Genomic DNA, 10,249 nt, shown 5'->3' on the forward strand with positions numbered 1-10,249 from the left:
CTCTATGCTCTTTTATTTTATATCCTACTCTGTTTTGTTAAAAGACGTTCCTGGTGTAACGAATTGACTTCATGACTCACTAACAGGATGTAACCTGCAGTTTGAAAAATTCAAAGGTGCATCTGATGCCGTACTCACATAATAAACGTCTCCTGTTTGTACACCGCCATTGTCAGACACAAAGTACCCAGAGCGTGTTAGCACACGTGGGTCACCGGCATCCACTTCAGCATCACTAGCCTTGATGTCAGTGTGATCTGTGTGAGTGCAAATACACCGCATACATCGGCCTGCGCGTTCCCTCAGTAGCGTAATCCTTTCTCAACCAGGAATCCTCCCATGTCATTCATTTTACTGCACATGTATTCCATTTACTTAAATTACAGCAAATTTTGATTCAGAAATGCATGAAATAGTGATCTTGCCTGGGTTCCCCAAACAGAGCTATCACAGCATTGCAGGAGCCGTTGACTCACTGAGGTTACAAGTGACCAGAAGGACCTCAGAGCCTTTCCCTTGGAGCCTCTGTGCTTCAGCCACAGCCCCTCTGTCCCTCCCGAGAGGCTCCTGTCTCCTCTCTGACCCCTGTGTCACCATTTGGGTCTCACTACTACTCCTTACCAGTACCGTGCACCACTCTGGGACACATGTTTAAATAAAGCATTTAAAATTTCGGCTTTCGGGGAGTGACTAAAGTTTGCTTTCTGATTCTTGAAAGTAAGCACTGGTTTTTAATCAGTGTGGAGTGTTACCAAGAGGATGAGGACAGTAATGTCTTTGGAATAAAAATGATTTCCAGTTTGCTTCATTTTATATTCTTATGATCCTAAAATTATAACTTCAACTCAATTTTCCTCATGAAGTGTTAGGCTCCTTATCTTTGAATTCTTCTTTTTAAGGGACTGTATGGGATCATGGCTCTTGGATGGATTTTTTTTTTTTAATGTCTTCAGCTTACTTGAAAAAAAGATTGTTTTGTTCTCATTCAGTCATTTCTTTCATGGCCCGTTCATAGCTCCACCCAGAATATGAAAGGCCTCTCTTCTTGATGCTGTCCCTAACAATAGCTCTGAAGAATTCTGAGCTGTAATTTCCACATTGGTGTTGCAAAGAAAGAGGGGGTGCTTTCAAGGAAGAAACAAGTGGGAAAGCTAAACTCACTCTTTCAGTGAGAAGTGTCTATGTGGTCTCCACATGTACCTTTCTGAAACTTGCTCTCTTGACCTAAAACCCCAAAAAAGGCACCAAAAGTGTCCCAACTCCTAGTACTTTTTACACTAAGTTAAAAAAAAAAAAAAAAGCTTAAGATGGATTGTGTTATTTACCGGTTGAGAGAATAGATAGTAACAACTGTGATTTTCAGGAAGCGGGATTGTTGAATGAACATGTGATAACAAACAGAAATGTGACTTGCTCTTGCTGTGCATTTGTGTTATCCTTTGACGAGTGAGCCCCGTTCCCACCATCTTCTTTGTGCTTTAGTCAACGATGCCATTCTCAGACAGCTACCGAAGGGCTGCATACAATTCGCCAAATGAGTGTAAAGCCCCGTGTTTTCACGCACGAGAAAAGAAATTCTTGGCTTAAGTACATTCAGGTTCTCTTCCAAGGTCAAATTGGTGAGAAACTTTCCCTTCCACTCAATTTACTTGCGCCTGAGAGCGAAAGAGACAGTGTTCACCGGGCCTTTTGTGTCTGCTTTCTGAAGCGTGTTTTACCAGAGTCAGCCCTGCCAGGCACGCCTGCGTTTCCGGTGACATATACCGTGCAAATGATAGGTTGAGCCATGCTTTAAATTCTAGTTTCTCCCCAGTCGTTCAGAGAATGCAAAACTCATAGCCACCTTGCAGCTGGTTTTTCATTTATGGAAAACACTTCTCACGCAGAATGTATCAGCCTGCCTGGCATGTGTTGCTGCTGCTGCTGAGTCGCTTCAGTCATGTCTGACTCTGTACGACCCCATAGACGACAGCCCACCAGGCTCTGCTGTCCCTGGGATTCTCCAGGCAAGAACACTGGAGTGGGTTGCCATTTCCTTCTCCAATGCATGAAAATGAAAAATAAAAGTGAGCTCGCTCAGTCGTGTCCGACTCTTCGGCACCCCATGGACTGTAGCCTACCAGGCTTTTCCGTCCATGGGATTTTCCAGGCAAGAGTACTGGAGCGGGATGCCATCGCCTTGCAAATGATATCTGTTAGGTTGGCCAGGATTTCTAAACCATGTATGTTTCCAAAATGATAATTGCCAATATTTATTGAGGGCCACAGAGTACCAGGTGATTTTTGGTCTTAACCTCATTTGTTTAATACTCAGAAAAGCCCAGTGTGGAGTAGATGCTATTATTATCATCCCCATTTTAAAGATGTGGAAACTGAGGCACAGAGAAGTTAAGTAACTTGCCCAATGTTCTGGTTATCACTGCACAGCAAATCATCCCAATACTTGGTGGCTGAACACAACAGTCATTTTTTATGCTGTCAGTGGGTCAGGAATTGAGGAAGAGCTTGTCTGGGCATTTCTGGTTTGGGTTCACTCATGCAGCTGTTTGACAGTAGGTGAAGTAGGAAATAGGATGGTGAGAACAAGGAGGCTGAAGTTGCGTGGGGTTAGCCAGGTGTCTCTCCGTGTAGTCCCAGGACATTTCCAGGTGGTCTTTGGGCTTCCTCACAGCATGGCGGTCTCAGAATGCTTGGGTGCTTACATGGCGGCATAGAGCTCCCGTGTGGCTGGTGCAGCCAGGAAGACAGAAGCCTCATTCCCTTCCGTGACCTGGCCTTGGGTAGCACAGAACATCACTTCCATGATGCTCACAGGCCCATCCACCTTTAAGAGGAGGGAGCATGAATCCTACCTCTTGCTGGAGAAATGGTCACATCCTAGAAGAAGAGCGGGGACAGGAGAGCTCACTGCAATCTTTGGAAAATGCAACCTGTCTTAGCCAATGACATGGCACGTGGTGGGAGAGCTGGGATTCAAATCCAGGCCCTCTGCCTGCAGAGCCCACGTGCTGAACCTCCACGCTACGCAGCCACCGCTCTAAGGCTGCCAGTGTTTGCTCCTAAACAAATGAACTTTGGGTTTGATGACTGAGGCATTGCGCACTCTGTGACTGAGACCTATTCTTAAGTCTGGCAGCAACGCTGTTACCCTTAATTACACGTTGACTTCCAAGTGTTCAGAGCGCTTTCCACGGGCCAGTTTCTGTGTCAGCAGCTAAAGCATAAAGGAATCCTCTTCCTGAGGACCAGCAGTCCAGGGCAAGATGCTGCCATGCAATGAATGCAATAGAGGTGGGCACAAGACCGGCGAACTGATGAGATGTGTGGGGATGGCTTTAAAATGCTCCAGAAAACAAAATAAAAAACCGGAAGACAACCTAGGTCAGTAAGAAGTGGATGAAACAATATTTGAAAAACGTTGATCATTCTTTAAAGCAGGTAAAGAGTGCCTGGGGGGCTGTACTTTTGGATATGTCTGCAATTTTCCATGATAAATTCATAAAAGATTCAAGGTCGAGAGGAAGCCCAGTGGAGGTGATTGTAGAGTGTGAGTGAGGAAGCAGCAGAGAGGAGGGGCTCACTCCTGGAGTGACACTGGAGTGGCTTCCACGTTCCTAATGAAACTCGTGGGGGTTTTTCCTGTAGGGAATGTGTTTCCATCGCCCCTGAACCAACACTGTTTCCGGGAGCTGGGTTTTTAAGACATAAAAGTTTGTAAACTAGACAGGTCAGGTGACGAAGAGGTGCTGGCTGATGTCGGCTCCTGCCCACCTCCTCGCACGCCAAGCTCTCTTAGTGTAGACAGACTTGCACCACTGAGTAGCGCTGGCTTTGTTTTCCTTGCCTGAGAGGTTCACATTTAGTGATAAAGAGAATTAGGGGAGGAATGAAACTCATTGAAAACTGAAAGAATGCTCGCTGCTCTTCAGCACTGTTGCTTCTGGAGAGCAGAGCTATTTCTGTTAGAATTTGATAATTTTGAACAAAGTCTGTCTTCTTGTTAGTTGTACAATGCTCTCATCAGAGTATTGAGTTGCAGCTTGAAAAATGTTTGACCCTGGATGGTAATCAAAAACCATAGTCTGAACAAAGGACTGAATCCCAAATACCCAACTTACCAGGAAACAGTAGGGAGCCCTACATTCAAGATGTGTTTAAATATTGAATTGTTTAAACACAGGATAGCTCATGTGTTGACTGAGCGACTTCACTTCACTTTTCACTTTCATGCACTGGAGAAGGAAATGGCAACCCACTCCAGTGTTCTTGCCTGGAGAATCCCAGGGATGGGGAAGCCTGGTGGGCTGCCGTCTCTGGGGTCGCAGAGTCAGACACGACTGAAGCGACTTAGCAGCAGCAGCAGCTCATGTGTCTATCAGAGGTGTTAGTGCCTACAAGTTGTTCAGACTACATTTACAATATTTTCTCTGCTTGTAATTCCTACCACTTAATTCATTTTACTCTTTTATAGAGAAAATTTCCAAACATATACAAGAGAAGAGGCTATAATACACCTCCATGCTTCTACTCAGCTCTGTAACCATGAATACTTTGCTATCTACCGTCTACATAGCACTATACCCACATCTATTCCCCTTTTGTATAATTTCACCCATAAATAAAAGGACTTAAAAAAACATACAATGCAATAATATTATTACATCTAATAAGTTGCCAATAATTCCTTAGAAGTTGCCTAATATACAATATATGTTCAATTTTCCCTAATGGACTAAGCAGTCTTTTTAGAGTTGGTTTGTTTCAATCAGCATCCTAACAAGGTCCATCATTATGTTTAAGTATGTCCCACGGCTTTTTTGAGCTTCATTTACTGTAGAACAGTCCCTTCCCCACTTCTACGCCTTATCATTGACCTGTTGAAGAAACGAGGTCAGTGTCCTGTAAAGTAGTCCACACCCTGGTGTTGGCCGGTTGCTTCCCACGGTGTCATTGAGCTTGTTTCTCTCTTCCCTGGATTTCCTGTGGACTAGGAATTAGGGTTTAAAGCTCGCCCGAGTCCCTTTCTACCTACCTCCTCCCTTGCCCCATTTTTTTTTTTTAAGAATATCTCACAGTTGATCTGCTGCATATCTATTGCCACACAGATCTGATTGCCTCACTTTTAGTGATGCTGAAATGGATCAGTGGGTTTACAGGATGACGGCCTAATCCCTTTATTATAAGGTTCAGCTAAACATCCATCAGTGGCAATTGTCTGAATCAGTCACTTAATTAGAAGTTGCAAAATATAATTTTAATATGCTAGCCTGCATTTATTGGCTAGAATTATGCTGTCGAGAAGCATTCTTCCCCCCTCACCTACTAGGTCTAGTAATTACTCTAATAAATAGTTCCTATAGGAAAGAAAGAATTTTTAATAACTTCTTTCTCTTTATAATTTTCAGGGTAATGAGGCATGCCTTAACTAACTCTTTGTTAGCCAAGAGCTTTGGTTTTTGTTTTGGTTTACTGGTCCTCTCCTTTTCTCCTATCTTATGAAATAATCGTAAATGAGAGACTGCAACACAGGGGAGCTGGTGTGAGGACTTTCTACATTTTGGTGGCTGTTGTCCCCTCTATAGGGACGCTCAGTGCCCTCCATCTGGCTTCATCTGAACAGAGGGATTCTTTTTTTTTTTTTTTTAAACTTTATTTCATTTAGGCTATGCTGGGTCTTCATGTAGGGCATGGGCTCCAGAGTATGGGGTCAGTAGCAGCAGGTGGGTTAGTTGCCCCAGGGCATGTGGGATCTTAGTTCCCTGACCAGGGATGCAACCCATGTCCCCAGTCTTGGAAGGCAGATTCTTAACTGCTGGACCACCAGGGAGGTCCCCAGAGGGATTCTTATGCCTGTGTTTACCTCTGTAAAGTCTCTGCTTTGAAAAGTAAAGTTGGCAAGGAATCTTCAGCTGTAAGAATGAGACCAACAAGAAAACTACAAACTTCTGTCAGACACTCACTTCTGCAAACCTGGGCCAACCACACACTACAAATCAATATTACAGAGGTTCCAAGTGATTCCTGGAGGAATTAGTGCAAGAGCCTGATACAGAGGAAAGATTCAATGATGTTTAATAAATGGATTTTCTATGAATTCTTTGAAAACCGATGATCACAGCATGGTGGATCTTTCAACACAGACGCAGATACTGTTAAAAAATTTAGGATACTTGTTAATGACAGTTAGCCAGACTTATTCAAAAGAGGCTATTGCGATGGGGTTTTGTAGGGGAGCGAGATCAGATTCAACTCTGACAGAGATGAGTGTGGATTTGAAGGCAAGGAGCCAGTGGGCATCAGTGGATGGGAAATTTGTTGTTGCTTAGTTACTCTGCCATGTCCTACTCTTTGTGACCCCATGGACTGTAGCCCACCAGTCTCCTCTGTCCATGGGATTTCCCAGGCAAGAATACTGGAGTGGGTTGCTATTTCCTTCACCAGGGGATCTTCCCAACCCAGGGATCGAACCTTCATTTCCTGCATTGGCTGGTGGATCCTTTAGCACTGAGCCACCTGGGGATTTTTTTTTTTTTTATTGCTGAGGCAAACCCTAAGGGGTAAGAGGGATTTTTGCTAGACCAACTCAACAGAATGCCTGCTGAAGGCAGCGGAGATGGTCGAGTACCATTCTCCATGGACAGGCAGAGAAGCCTGTCAGACCTGGTTGAGCAAAGGTCTCCAGAGGAGCCTGATTAAAGTTTGGTCAAAGGAGGGGTAGGTGCCCACTTACAACCATTAACCACAATGTTTTATTTTTCAGGTTAATCATTCTTCCTCTATCAGGTAGTAGAGTATTTGCTGCTTTCAAAGTCAAGAGTGTCTGAGCGGGTTGGGTAAGCTGAACCTTTCTTTTCAAGTGTTGCCACCAGCTGCCTCCCAGAAGATGAAACCAGGGCCTCCCCTTGCGAGAGGCTCAGTGCATGAACAATGCTAGCTCAGGACGCAGGAGGACGTCGTCGCATGACTGACTCCACTCCGAGTTCTTCGAAGCAGAAAGAAATTTCCAAAGTGGTTAGACAGGCTGGGTGACTTCTGGACAAGGCGCCTTTATGTTTTAAAATCGGAACCCAGCTGTGACGAGCCAGCGAAAAGGTTTTCTTGTACCTGCTGGGATGACCTGCAGAAACCCTGGCTGGGCGGGTGAGCGCGGACTCCGCACGCACGCACGCACGCAGGCTCCCCTCCACTGCACCCCCGGATCCCCCCATCCTCGGGTCCCCGCGCCCCCGGGTCCACTGAACCCCTGGCCCCCGCGTCCCCGGGTCCCCCATCCCCGGGTCCCTGCACCCCCAGTTCCCTGCCTCCCCGCAGCGCGCGCTGAAGGGATACCACCGCTGCAGCGGCAACCAGGCTGGGCTCCAGCGTGAGGACCCCTAGCGCGTCTGAGACGGATGTTCACCCTAGTGGGATCACCCCTGGCTTAAACGTGGTGCAGCCCCTTCCAGAAAGCCGGCCCAGCTGCTACTCTGAGACAGGCCCCTGGGGGCGTTTTCAAAGTGAATGCAAAAAAGCTTCTAAGGATTTTGCCAAGCCCACCTAGGGTGTGGAGCCCTATTAATTAAATCTACCTTTTCTTTCCAGGAGGAGGCATCATAGTCCAGAAAGACAGAGGTTGTGTCCAGTTTAGAACCTCCAGGCCATCCGCAGATGTAGGGACCGGGTGTCCTAACACCCCGGCCTTCCCGAGCTCCCGGCTCACCCCCACCGCTTCAGATGCTGATAGAAGAGTGGAGAAGCTGTGTCCAGAAGGCAGGCGGCTAGTATCTGAACCGGGAGTCAGTTGCTGACTGGCACTTGCCGTGGGGGCTCCCCATCCACCTCTACAAGGATTAAATCATGTGCTACTGCTGACCTCCGACACCCCCCGAAGGGCCGGGGGAGGAGAGCAGAAAGGAGGCACTCTGTGCTTGGGGTGAACTGGCAGGACAGGTCTTCAGAGAGTTAGCTATGCTCAGGAACTAATTTTATGAGCCCAATTCTTGTATTTCCTCATATCTAGAAAAGCACTAAAATCCTTCATGGTGACGACTGTTTCTCGTGACCTAGCAAAGCTTCACGAGACTAGTAGAAACCTTCTGGAAAAAATATGTGCTTGATTACGTGTATTCCCCTTCACCAAAATCACATATATAACCTAACCTTTCCCCCCTGCCTCTTTGGAGCTGTCTCCCAGAGCTACCTGAGGCTCTGACTCCAGTCTGCAGTCCTCATTTTGCCCCAATTCTAACTGAACTGGCAACTCTCATGTTGTGTGTCTTTTTTCAGTCGACAGAGGCCTGGGGATGAGGGCAGTGGACGCAGGTGCCTCTGGAATGTTCCCTCCAGGAAGGGAGCGTGGCCTGCCTCGCAGGTGCCAGCACTGCTAGGCTCAGATCCTGCCTGCATTCTCTCTTTTCCTGTTTGGTTTGGCAGATCTGCAGAACCCTCACGGACAAGTCTGTCTTTGTTAGAAGGGCCCTCCTCCCTGGTGAAATCACCTTTATCCAGATACATAGATCAAAGGGAAATACTTTAATAACACGGAAAATGGTCACTGGTACAGTGTTGTGGGGGAAAAAAAGCATGTTCCAAAACAGTATGTTATCTGATCTTGTTTTGTAAAACAAAACCAAACAAACACCACAAAAACACAAATACATACTCAAAGGAAAAAGATGAGAAATATATGCATCAAATTCTACTTTTGGCTTTTTGGATGATAGGTGATTTTAATTTTCTTCATTTTACTTATCTGTTCTACAGTGATTTCAACAGTAGACATGGTTTTTTCCTAATAAGAAAAAAAAATGACAAATTTTATCAAACAAACAAACAAACAGTGTCACAGGCCCAGTGGGAAAAGAGTCCATAGGTGGGCACACCTGGTGATAATATACCAATATACCCATTAGAAGCACCCGTGTGGATTGCTGGAGACACTCTGTCTTGTAGAAGACACAGATCTGTTCCTGTTTTGCGGCCACTCAAGGAAGAAGCAGATGAACCCCCACTGCTGTTATAACCAAGATGCTTTTCTCTTACCCAGAAGATTCCTCAGGATATTGGTGACTCTGATCTGTTGCTTGGCAACATGTTCATTGAATTGGTTCTCTTCCAATTTCCAATCCTCTATGGCCAGGGGAATTCTCTGTCGGGCCTCAGCTTTTGGATCATAGGAGGCAGGTCTCAATTTAGGTCTCTGACCTTGGGGACGATGTCAAAGGGACCCAAAGAGCTGTGAAGTCTTAACTAAATGGGACCCAATAGCTTCCTTCTTGCCATAGCACCCTAAATGGGCCTTCCAGTAGAACCACAAGAATGTAAGTGCCCAAAAGACAGGTTTTATTCCCTGCGCTGCCTCTCGCTCCTAGAACTATTCCTGACACATTAGAAGGAACCGGTAAATATTGATATCAATAAATACAGCGATAAACTGTAGACTTACTGTTTGAAAATCTCTCAGGTGTTCAGATTTCTCTTTCTTTTACTTTCTTAGTTCTTATCCTTTGTCCCTCTTCTTTTCTTCTCACTTTTACAATTTATCAGAACTCCTTCCTTACCCACCCCATGCCCATTTGTCATTTGCTCACTACCAATCCAGTTATTTACTAAAAACGACAACGAAACCCACAGGCCACAACTGTTGTCTGAGCCCTTGAAACTTTCAAGTCCCACCCAACAAAGTCTTGAGACATGGGAGAGCCAAAACCAAAACTCAAGCAATTCCAACTGTTCCCGTTTTTCTTATTTCCAGCTTCTTGTAAACGTGAGGATGACTGGAACGCTGGTATTTCCACACTAGGGATGCCAACGATTTTTTGTCAAAACATGAGAAGGAGGGCTTTCCCTGGTGGTCCAGTAGCTAAGCTCCCAGAGGGAGCAGAGGGTCCAGGTTTGATTCCTGGTCAGGGAACTAGATCTCACGTGCTGCTGCTAAGACCCAGGGCAGGCAAATAAATAAATATTATTTTTAAAACGTGAGAAGAAGAAGCTGTTTCAGACACTGCAGGCCAAGGGCCAGTGTAATTTGTGTAATTCGGAAGCCATAGGCACTGGACTCTGTTTCTCTTTGCAAAATCCCCTTGTCTCTCTCCAAGCTGTGTTTCTATGTCCTGAGCCCCAGTGAAAGCTCTAGAAAATGCTGTCTCTGGGGAAGAGGTGGAGAGGTGGGACTCATCTGCAAAGGTAAATAAAATATGAGGACAGTTGTAATGATATTTTGATTTTTTTAAAAATTTCTTCAAAAATTCAGTATGGCATTTTCATCATC

The 10,249-nt window shown here is 45.6% G+C and overlaps 1 long non-coding RNA gene across 1 annotated transcript; it reads left to right on the forward strand.

Moving 5' to 3' along the window:
• The first annotated feature begins 6,778 nt into the window (after positions 1 to 6,778).
• Positions 6,779 to 9,417, forward strand: LOC138430842 (uncharacterized). Its single transcript, XR_011253406.1, has 2 exons — positions 6,779 to 7,140; positions 7,582 to 9,417. It is a non-coding gene; the product is annotated as an uncharacterized lncRNA (long non-coding RNA).
• Positions 9,418 to 10,249: the final 832 nt, after the last annotated feature.

The sequence above is a fragment of the Ovis canadensis genome, chromosome 26, assembly GCF_042477335.2.
Source record: "Ovis canadensis isolate MfBH-ARS-UI-01 breed Bighorn chromosome 26, ARS-UI_OviCan_v2, whole genome shotgun sequence".
Lineage (NCBI taxonomy): Eukaryota > Metazoa > Chordata > Mammalia > Artiodactyla > Bovidae > Ovis > Ovis canadensis.